The sequence below is a fragment of the Salmo salar genome, chromosome ssa06 (genome assembly GCF_905237065.1).
Source record: "Salmo salar chromosome ssa06, Ssal_v3.1, whole genome shotgun sequence".
In the NCBI taxonomy this organism is placed as follows: domain Eukaryota; kingdom Metazoa; phylum Chordata; class Actinopteri; order Salmoniformes; family Salmonidae; genus Salmo; species Salmo salar.
Genome location: NC_059447.1, coordinates 2,912,611 through 2,924,653, shown reverse-complemented (window position 1 = coordinate 2,924,653; position 12,043 = coordinate 2,912,611). Strand labels below are relative to the sequence as shown.

General features: G+C 43.7%; 1 long non-coding RNA gene across 1 annotated transcript; it reads right to left on the bottom strand.

Annotated features, from left to right (window-relative positions):
• Positions 1–10,012: 10,012 nt before the first annotated feature.
• Positions 10,013–11,813, bottom strand: LOC123743540 (uncharacterized). Its single transcript, XR_006770399.1, has 3 exons — positions 11,400–11,813; positions 10,642–10,815; positions 10,013–10,054 (listed from the first exon to the last, which is right to left on the bottom strand). It is a non-coding gene; the product is annotated as an uncharacterized lncRNA (long non-coding RNA).
• Positions 11,814–12,043: the final 230 nt, after the last annotated feature.

Genomic DNA, 12,043 nt, shown 5'->3' with positions numbered 1-12,043 from the left:
AGGGGGGACCTGATCCTAGATCATAATGAATCAGATTACATGGAGAGGAGGACCTGATCCTAGATCATAATGAATCAGATGACATGGAGAGGAGGATCTGATCCTAGATCATAATGAATCAGATTACATGGAGAGGGGGATATATATAATATAGACTACTATATTCAATATGCCATAAACTATAGTTTTTTTTAACAGTTTCACTAATTAATTCTAATTAACTTAATAATTATGACACACCCCTCACTATTGTCATTGGTTGCACTAATTGCACTGTTTGTCTACATAACCTGGTTCAAGTATTCATGACATCACCCTGAAGAAGGCACAGTGATGCCGAAACGTTGGTAAATACCCAATAAATTACTGGGAGTTTATATATGGAGTGTGGGACTCTATTTATTTATTTTGATAGTTTATGACTCTTATGTATGTGCCATCTTTTTTGTGATTTCAGGCAACCTGGGAAAGAACTAAAAAAACAAAGTCAAGACAGAGACACCAGAAAGAGGACCAAAAAGACTTGGACGCAGGATCAGAAGACAGCGAGGGATGTTCAGAACTCACTCAGTCTGGTAAGTTGGTGAGGGTAGACTTTGAGGCTACTTACCTGATATGGAGGAAGTCTTTCCTTTTCATCTCCTCTCCCCTAGCTTTCCAATGCCCCCCTGCTGTCCCCTACCTTCCCTATGCCCCCCTCCTCTCCCCTATTGTGTTGGACCATCATGTTTATTTGTTTGAATCTTTTCTTTGTTTGTGATTAGGTAAGGAAGAGAATGACTCCTCAACCCAAGAGGCCCTGGATCAGCGGTGATTACGTTAGAAGAGAATGACTCCTCAACCCAAGAGGCCCTGGAGCAGCTGTGATTAGGTTAGAAGAGAATGACTCCTCAACCCAAGAGGCCCTGGAGCAGCTGTGATTAGATTAGAAGAGAATGACTCCTCAACCCAAGAGGCCCTGGAGCAGCTGTGATTAGGTTAGAAGAGAATGACTCCTCAACCCAAGAGGCCCTGGAGCAGCTGTGATTAGGTTAGAAGAGAATGACTCCTCAACCCAAGAGGCCCTGGAGCAGCTGTGATTAGGTTAGAAGAGAATGACTCCTCTACCCAAGAGGCCCTGGAGCAGCTGTGATTAGGTTAGAAGATAATGACTCCTCAACCCAAGAGGCCCTGGAGCAGCTGTGATTATCTTAGAAGAGAATGACTCCTCAACCCAAGAGGTCCTGGAGCAGCTGTGATCAGGTTAGAAGAGAATGACTCCTCAACCCAAGAGGCCTTGGAGCAGCAGTGATTAGGTTAGAAGAGAATGACTCCTCAACCCAAGAGGCCTTGGAGCAGCTGTGATTAGGTTAGAAGAGAATGACTCCTCTACCCAAGAGGCTCTGGAGCAGCTGTGATTAGGTTAGAAGAGAATGACTCCTCAACCCAAGAGGCCTTGGAGCAGCTGTGATTAGGTTAGAAGAGAATGACTCCTCAACCCAAGAGGTCCTGGAGCAGCTGTGATTAGGTTAGAAGAGAATGACTCCTCAACCCAAGAGGCCCTGGAGCAGCTGTGATTAGATTAGAAGAGAATGACTCCTCAACCCAAGAGGCCCTGGAGCAGCTGTGATTAGGTTAGAAGAGAATGACTCCTCAACCCAAGAGGCCCTGGAGCAGCTGTGATTAGGTTAGAAGAGAATGACTCCTCAACCCAAGAGGCCCTGGAGCAGCTGTGATTAGGTTAGAAGAGAATGACTCCTCTACCCAAGAGGCCTTGGAGCAGCAGTGATTAGGTTAGAAGAGAATGACTCCTCAACCCAAGAGGCCTTGGAGCAGCTGTGATTAGGTTAGAAGAGAATGACTCCTCAACCCAAGAGGCCCTGGAGCAGCTGTGATTAGGTTAGAAGAGAATGACTCCTCAACCCAAGAGGCCCTGGAGCAGCTGTGATTAGGTTAGAAGAGAATGACTCCTCTACCCAAGAGGCCCTGGAGCAGCTGTGAGAGAGAATAGAGGACTGTCTGTTACGTAAAGGGTCAGAGCCACTGAGTGGACAAAATATTAAGGATGCCTTCCTAATATTGAGTTATGCCTGGTCAGTTTGTCATGGAAAGAAAGGTGTCCTTAATGTTTTGTGTAAATTGCACAATAATTCTTACATTTATGGATTTTTTAATGTAGCCTATTGTTTTCTCTTTATACAACCTGCCATCTACCCACCTGGGGACTGAGGGTTATGAGAGAACCCCCACATCACTAGCTTCTCTTTATACAACCTGCCATCTACCCACCTGGGGACTGAGGGTTATGAGAGAACCCCCACATCGCTAGCTTCTCTTTATTCAACCTGCCATCTACCCACCTGGGGACTGAGGGTTATGAGAGAACCCCCACATCGCTAGCTTGCATGTTCTGCAGCCTTGTAAAGATAAGGAGGGGATGACTGGGAGGCAGGTTGGTATTTATTGTCATGAATCTTACCCTGGAGGCAGTTCAGCAAAGTGGTCACCAGCTGGCACAGGCACAAAGTAATAAAATCCGATTTTAATCGTAACCTTAACCTTAATTTAAACTAATCCTGACTTGTCTAGTTAAATTACATTTACATTTTTGTTTTTTGAAATTAAGACCATGAAACAAAATAATTGTCCACTGCCGATTTTGACTTTGCAGCTGGTATATCTAGTGGAAATCGAGCAGTTCTGCCTCCAGGTCAAGATTCATGACAAACATCAACCGGTGACTGACAGAGACAATGTAAAATCTATAACCTAACTTTTTTCCCAATTAACATGCTTTTTTCTTGTTTCAAGTATGTTTTATTATGAAAAGTACAATATATCCATGTAAACTTGTACAACTATGGAGCGTATGTCCATATATAATTGTATAATTTGTTTTTCAACATAAAAGTAAAAAAATTATCACATAGGGATTTTAACTGTGTTATTGTAAGAGTTTAAATGTTTAAACAGATGATGCATCGAAAACAGTATAAAACAAGTGCAGTATGTTCTGAGAATGTTACTTTAACGTCAACTCATAACGTCACACTACCACTTCACGGGAGTCTGGTGGAAAGACTGCATGTTGTTTTGGGTGGATTGGGTGACGTCTTCATCAACATTTGCAAAATATTCCTGTAATATTTCCACCTCTTGTCAGACGCCAACAGCCTAGTCGGCTGCAGACATTCATAAGGAGTTCAAGTAGTTTATTTGCCATTTGCAGGTATTAAAAGTAATACATACATTGTAATTCCTTGTTGGCGCTCTCTCACATATTTATTTTTTTATTTTTTATTTCACCTTTATTTAAACAGGTAGGCAAGTTGAGAACAAGTTCTCATTTACAATTGCGACCTGGCCAAGATAAAGCAAGCAGTTTGACACATACAACAACACAGAGTTACACATGGAGTAAAACAAACATACAGTCAATAATATAGTAGACAAATAAGTCTATATACAAAGTGAGCAAATGAGGTGAGATAAGGGAGGTAAAGGCAAAAAAGGCCATGGTGGCAAAGTAAATACAATATAGCAAGTAAAACACTGGAATGGTAATGTGCAGTGGAAGAAAGTGCCAAGTAGAAATATAAATAATGGTGTGCAAAGGAGCAAAATAAATAAATAAATACGGTAGGGGAAGCGGTAGTTGTTTGGGCTAAATTATAGATGGGCTATGTACAGGTGCAGTAATCTGTGAGGTGCTCTGACAGCTGGTGCTTAAAGCTAGTGAGGGAGATAAGTGTTTCCAGTTTTAGAGATTTTTGTAGTTCGTTCCAGTCATTGGCAGCAGAGAACTGGAAGGAGAGGCGGCCGAAGGAGGAGTTGGCTTTGGGGGTGACCAGAGATATACCTGCTGGAGCGCGTGCTACAGGTGGGTTCTGCTGTGGTGACCAGCGAGCTGAGATAAGGGGGAACTTTACCGAGCAGGGTCTTGTAGATGACCTGGAGCCAGTGGGTTTGGCGACGAGTATGAAGCGAGGGCCAGCCAACGAGAGCGTACAGGTCGCAGCGGTGGGTAGTATATGGGGCTTTGGTGACAAAACGGATGGTACTGTGATAGACTGCATCCAATTTATTGAGTAGGGTATTGGAGGCTATTTTGTAAATGACATCGCCGAAGTCAGGGATCGGTAGGATGGTCAGTTTTACGAGGGTATATTTGGCAGCATGAGTGAAAGATGCTTCGTTGCGAAATAGGAAGCCGATTCTATATTTAACTTTGGATAGGAGATGTTTGATGTGAGTCTGGAAGGAGAGTTTACAGTCTAACCAGACACCTAGGTATTTGTAGTTGTCCACCTATTCTAAGTCAGAACCGTCCAGAGTAGTGATGTTGTACGGGCGGGCAGGTGCAGGCAGCGATCGGTTGAAGAGCATGCATTTAGTTTTACTTGTATTTAGGAGCAGTTGGAGGCCACGGCAGGAGGGTTGTATGGCATTGAAGCTCGTCTGGAGGGTTGTTAACACAGGGTACTATATATATCTATATATATATATACATATACACTGCTCAAAAAAATAAAGGGAACGCTTAAACAACACATCCTAGATCTGAATGAAAGAAATAATCTTATTAAATACTTTTTTTCTGTACATAGTTGAATGTGCTGACAACAAAATCACACAAAAATAATCAATGGAAATCCAATTTATCAACCCATGGAGGTCTGGATTTGGAGTCACACTCAAAATTAAAGTGGAAAACACACTACAGGCTTATCCAACTTTGATGTAAGGTCCTTAAAACAAGTCAAAATAAGGCTCAGTAGTGTGTGTGGCCTCCACGTGCCTGTATGACCTCCCTACAACGCCTGGGCATGCTCCTGATGAGGTGGCGGATGGTCTCCTGAGGGATCTCCTTCCAGACCTGGACTAAAGCATCCGCCAACTCCTGGACAGTCTGTGGTGCAACGTGGCGTTGGTGGATGGAGCGAGACATGATGTCTCAGATGTGCTCAATTGGATTCAGGTCTGGAGAACGGGCGGGCCAGTCCATAGCATCAATGCCTTCCTCTTGCAGGAACTGGTGACACACTCCAGCCACATGAGGTCTAGCATTGTCTTGCATTAGGAGGAACCCAGGGCCAACCGCACCAGCATATGGTCTCACAAGGGGTCTGAGGATCTCATCTCGGTACCTAATGGCAGTCTGGCAAGCACATGGAGGGCTGTGCGGCCCCCCAAAGAAATGCCACCCCACACCATGACTGACCCACCGCCAAACCGGTCATGCTGGAGGATGTTGCAGGCAGCAGAACATTCTCCATGGCGTCTCCAGACTCTGTCACATCTGTCACGTGCTCAGTGTGAACCTGCTTTCATCTGTGAAGAGCACAGGGCGCCAGTGGCGAATTTGCCAATCTTGGTGTTCTCTGGCAAATGCCAAACGTCCTGCACGGTGTTGGGCTGTAAGCACAACCCCCACCTGTGGACGTCGGGCCCTCATACCACCCTCATGGAGTCTGTTTCTGACAGTTTGAGCAGGCACATGCACATTTGTGGCCTGCTGGAGGTCATTTTGCAGGGCTCTGGCAGTGCTCCTCCTGCTCCTCCTTGTACAAAGGCAGATGTAGCGGTCCTGCTGCTGGGTTGTTGCCCTCCTACAGCCTCCTCCACGTCTCCTGATGTACTGGCCTGTCTCCTGGTAGCGCCTCCATGCTCTGGACACTACGCTGACAGACACAGCAAACCTTGTTGCCACAGCTCGCATTGATGTGCCATCCTGGATAAGCTGCACTACCTGAGCCACTTGTGTGGGTTGTAGACTCCGTCTCATGCTACCACTAGAGTGAAAGCACCGCCAGCATTCAAAAGTGACCAAAACATCAGCCAGGAAGCATAGGAACTGAGAAGTGGTCTGTGGTCTCCACCTGCACAACCACTCCTTTATTGGGGATGTCTTGCTTATTGCCTATAATTTCCACCTGTTGTCTATTCCATTTGCACAACAGCATGTGAAATGTATTGTCAATCAGTGTTGCTTCCTAAGTGCACAGTTTGATTTCACAGAAGTGTGATTGACTTGGAGTTACATTGTGTTGTTTAAGTGTTCCGTTTATTTTTTTGAGCAGTATATATACATATAGGACAGTACATACCAGTGGAGGCTGCTGAGGGGAGGACAGCTCATAATAATGTCTGGAACAGAGTGAATGAAATGGAACACATGGAAACCACGTGTTTGATACCATTCCACTTATTACCCTCCAGCCATTACAAGTCTGTCCTCCTATATTAAGGCCCCACCATCCTTCATTGTAGTTTTACGTTTTTCAGGTTTTGAAGTAATATCTGTGTTTGTGGGACCACTTGGTGCTGGAATGAGGTGTCTGTTTGTTCCCAATCAGACATGATGGTCCTCATTTGAAGGTCCTGTGTGTGCGTGTGTGTGTCCAGTGTGTGTGTGTTGTAGGTAAAAAATGAATGACTATGGTTGATTTTCCAGTATCTAGACTGTTCTCCCAGAAATATTGAGACAGAAAACATAGGTTTAATTAATGGACATGTGTAAGCAGAATAAAGGCTGAGCTCAGGTGAATGGACAGAGCTGGATAAACAAAGAGTTAACCATTGGACACATAAAAACAGAACGTAAGCAGAATCCATGGGAGTGTACAGACTGGGTCATCATGGAGTTAATCACATGTAAAAACAGAATGTAAGCAGAATCCATGGGAGTGTACAGACTGGGTCATCATGGAGTAAATCACATGTAAAAACAGAATGTAAGCAGAATCCATGGGAGTGTACAGACTGGGTCATCATGGAGTTAATCACATGTAAAAACAGAATGTAAGCAGAATCCATGGGAGTGTACAGACTGGGTCATAATGGAGTTACTCACTAGACATATAAAAACAGAATGTAAGCAGAATCCATGGGAGTGTACAGACTGGGTCATCATGGAGTTAATCACATGTAAAAACAGAATGTAAGCAGAATCCATGGGAGTGTACAGACTGGGTCATCATGGAGTAAATCACATGTAAAAACAGAACGTAAGCAGAATCCATGGGAGTGTACAGACTGGGTCATCATGGAGTAAATCACATGTAAAAACAGAACGTAAGCAGAATCCATGGGAGTGTACAGACTGGGTCATAATGGAGTTACTCACTAGACATATAAAAACAGAATGTAAGCAGAATCCATGGGAGTGTACAGACTGGGTCAACATGGAGTTAATCACATGTAAAAACAGAATGTAAGCAGAAAATGTGTACCTTAGTTAATTAATATAGGCACCAAAAGCCATGTATCTTTAATAAGAACATGTGTTTGTACTAATCAAGTATTATTAGAAAAGCACTTAAATTAGGAAAGTATATAAATGTATTATTTTTGTATTAACACTATGGCGCCGCCACCATTATAATCTAAACCTGAGCAGATGTGGACGTTAACAAGCAAGAATTGGAACAGGAAGATAATGGTGGCGAGAGGCCAAGGGGTGTTACTCCTCTACATAGAGGGGAGGGACCATGTGTGTTATCTGAGGGTATATAAAGCCTGAGGTCTGTGACAAGAGAGTTTGGTTCTTCCGTGGAATTGCTCGGCTTGTGTTACTTTTTGTAATAATAATAATAATTTTTTAGTATTTACAAAATCAGATATCTGAGAAATATTTTATTCAATATTTCCACAACAGTATCCACGATGTGTGTGTGTCCAGTATGTGTGTGTGTGTGTGTCCAGTGTGTTTGTCCAGTGTGTTTGGGTGTGTGTGTCCAGTGTGTGTGTGTCCAGGATGTTTGTGTGTGTGTGTGTCCAGGTGTGTGTGTGTGTGTGTGTGTGTGTGTGTTCATGTGTGAGTGTGTGTCCAGTGTGTAGGTGTGTGTGTGTCCTGTGTGTGTGTGTCCAGGATGTTTGTGTGTGTCTGTGTGTTCAGTGTGTGTGTGTGTGTCCCCAGAGTGTATGTGTGTGTGTGTGTGTGTGTTTCCAGTGTGTGTGTGTGTGTCCAGTGTGTGTGTCCAGTGTGTGTGTGTGTGTCTAGTGTGTGTGTGTCCAGTGTGTGTGTGTCCAGTGTGTGTGTTTGTGTCCACTGTGTGTGTGTGTCCAAAGTGTGTGTGTCTGTATCAGTGTGTGTGTATCAGTGTGTTTGTGTATCAGTGTGTGTGTGTCCAGTGTGTGTGTGTGTCCAATGTGTGTATGTCTAGGATGTGTGTGTTTCAGTGTGTGTGTGTTTCAGTGTGTGTGTGTTTCAGTGTGTGTGTATCTGTGTGTGTGTGTGTCGAGTGTGTGTATCAGTGTGTGTGTGTATCAGTGTGTGTATCAGTGTGTGTATCAGTGTCTGTGTATCAGTGTGTGTATCAGTGTGTGTGTGTGTGTGTGTGTGTGTCGAGTGTGTGTATCAGTGTGTGTATCAGTGTGTGTATCAGTGTGTGTGTATCAGTGTGTGTATCAGTGTGTGTATCAGTGTGTGTGTATCAGTGTGTGTGTATCAGTGTGTGTGTGTGTGTGTGTGTGTGTGTGTGTGTGTGTGTGTGTGTGTGTGTGTGTGTGTGTGTGTGTGTGTGTGTGTGTGTGTGTGTCGAGTGTGTGTATCAGTGTGTGTATCAGTGTGTGTGTATCAGTGTGTGTGTATCAGTGTGTGTGTGTCAGTGTCTGTGTATCTGTGTCTGTGTATCTGTGTCTGTGTACCTGTGTCTATCAGTGTGTGTGTGTATCAGTGTGTGTGTATCAGGGTGTCCAGTGTGAGTGTGTCCAGGTTTTGTCTAGTTTGAGTGTGTCCAGTGCGAGTGTGTGTCCAGAGTGTGTGTCCAGTGTGTGTGTGTCCAGTGTAGTGTGTGTCCAGTGTGTGTTTGTCCAGTGTGTGTGTGTGTGTGTCTCGTGTGTGTGTGTCCATCATGTGTGTTTGTGTCCAGTGTTTGTGTGTGTCCAGTGTGTGTATGTGTGTGTGTGTGCGTGTTCAGTGTGTGTGAGTGTGTGTGTGTGTGTGTCCAGTGTGTGTGTGTGTGTGTCCAGTGTGTGTGTGTGTGTGTCCAGTGTGTGTGTGTGTCCAGTGTGTGTGTGTGTCCCCGATGTGTGTGAGTCCAGTGTTTGTATCAGGTTATTATTTACAGGGACACTGAGGAGTCTTCATCATCAACCATAAACCCTGGATAGAGGGGCTCAGTGAATGTGGAGGTGAATGTGTTCAGGTGGGTCAGTGTGTCAGAGGAGGCTCTATAGAAGGACAGAGTGCCGGCTGACCAGTCCAGATACACTCCTACTCTGTGGGGACTGGAGGATGGGACGTCTATGATTGTGAGATTATTATTGTGACAGGCAGTGTAACTGTTGTCAGAGCAGCGCAGACTCCAGGACTTGTCATTGTATCCAATCAGACAGTCAAGACCCCCTCCTCTCCTGTTGATTCCTTTATATGTCACTCCTATAACAGCCTTTCTTCCACTCCACTCTACCTCCCAGTAACAGCGCCCAGTCAGACCCTCTCTACACAGCACCTGTCCACAGTCCTCAAATCTCTCTGGGTGATCAGGATACGGCTGCTTCTCTCTCCTCCATGTCACCTTTCTGTTCTCCTCAGACAGAGAGAGGAGTCTGTTTACTGTGTTTGGGTCCAGTGTTAGATCACAGACATCTGATGGATGAAACCAGACACAATATTAGAAATCATCACCATTCACATCAGAATGTTAACTCACTTTTCACTAATTCATTTAAGGAGAAGTTAAGGTAACTTGAGACTTGTTGAATGATCATATGTTATACTGTATGGTAATATAAAACACACCTATTCCCATTAATTACACACACACACACACACACACACACACACACACACACACACACACACACACACACACACACACACACACACACACACACACACACACACACACACACACACACACACACACATTGTCAAAGTAACTCTATAAACTTTGGTGTCCCTGATTTCTGCTTCTGTAGAACTACAGCTGATAGTTAATATGACCAAGTAAGTAATGATGGTGGTCCTTGACTTGAATTAAGACTTATTCTTAGTCATATTCTTCACAGCAGTCAACACTCACATTTTCTAAGCCCAGGTTTCATTGTGTACTCTCCACCATGTTCCACACTGTAGCGGTAAGCAGAAGAACAGACAGTCATTGAGTGATGCACCTGAACTCACACACACACACACACACACACACACCCACGCACACGCACACGCACACACACACACACGTAGTATTTAACTTCAAACAAATGTTTGTCTGTGTGTGTGTGTGTGTATATATCCAGTGTGTGTGTATGTGTGTGTCCTGTGTGTGTGTTTGTGTGTACAGCGTGTGTGTGTCCTTTTTGTGCGTGTGTGTGTGTGTCCTGTGTGTCTGTGTGTCCAGTATGAGTGTGTGTCCAGTGAGTGTATGTCATTAAGAGATTGTCACTGGATCCACACACACACTGGACCCACACACACACTGGACTCATACACACACACACACACACACACACACACACACACACACACACACACACACACACACACACACACACACACACACACACACACACACACACACACACACACACACACACACACACACACATACACACAGTCAGCATATAACTTTGTCCAAGTGGTGGTAAGAATGATTGTCTTAACAAGCCTGATAAGTCAAACATGTCTGATATGAACATTGACATAAACCCTCTACATACTTGAGTTTCTCCAGTCTGCAGTGTGGATCCTCCAGTCCAGCAGAGAGCAGTCTGACTCCTGAGTCTCCTGGGTGATTGTAGCTCAGGTCGAGCTCTCTTAGGTGTGAGGCGTTTGACCTCAGAGCTGAGACCAGAGAAGCACAGCCTTCCTCTGTGACTAGACAGCCTGACAGCCTGCAAAGTCAAATCATATTAAAACCACACTGCTATGGTGAAAATAGAGGCAGTATGTTTTTGTCAACATTTTCAGATACATCAGTGTCCTGAAATCTACCACATCTATTCAAAAATGAATGTATCATTATTAGAAACTACAAATTATCAAAGTATTGGTTGTAGATAGAAAAATGTACGTATGTATCTAGTCCCCCTATTTGAAGAAATCATAAGTATTCTGACCAAATTACTTAATGTAATATGTTTGTAGAATCACAAGCTTGATGTAATCACTGCAGGCATTGAATATTGGACCAAACACTAAACTTTTGACTAAATGTATTTGTCCAAATAATTAAGACTTTCATTTCTAAACGGTAAAATATATGTATGAAAACACCTTTCAATAAAAGGTGACATTCTGTTCTGTCACCTAATATGAAACATTCTATCTCAAATCCAAAATCCTGTAGCATAGCACCAAATGTAAAACTGTAAGCTTCACTGTCCAAACACACATTGTGTGGACTATGTGGGCATGTTAAATACATGTGGATCTGTTGAACAGTTATCACTTGTTGACCAACTACAGGAATACTGACCTCAGAGTCTCCAGTTTACAGTGGGGATTCCCCAGTCCATCAGAGAGCAGTTTCACTCCTGAATCCTTCAGGTCATTGTTACTCAGATCCAGCTCTCTCAGGTGTGAGGGGTTTGACCTCAGAGCTGAGACCAGAGAAGCACAGCCTTCCTCTGTGACTCCACAGCCTGACAGCCTGACATAGAGATCATCATGACTTCACAAACACACTGTTAATTTAACGAGTAGTGTAGAAGGACAATAGCAGATGCATTTGGTTTATTCTCTCAAACAACATATAGATTCATCTTCCGTCTCATAGAATTGTATGTCATAATTTATACTAATGTGAACATCAATGCATTGATTCAATATGTTTTTCAATTTATTAATATATACATATTACAATACATATTTTTCTCAACTTAAAATTTCTTCCTGATGATTAGTTCTTATGTCATTTTATGTACTCACAGAACAGCTCTGGAGGCATTGACCACTGGCAGCAGCCTCAGAAGACCTTCCTCTGATCTGGAGTATTTCTTCAGGTCAAACACATCCAGCTCCTTTTCTGAAGTCAGCAACACAAAGACCAGAGCTGACCACTGTGCAGGTGACAGGTTGGCTCTAGAGAGACTTCCTGATCTCAGGTAGCTTTGGATCTCC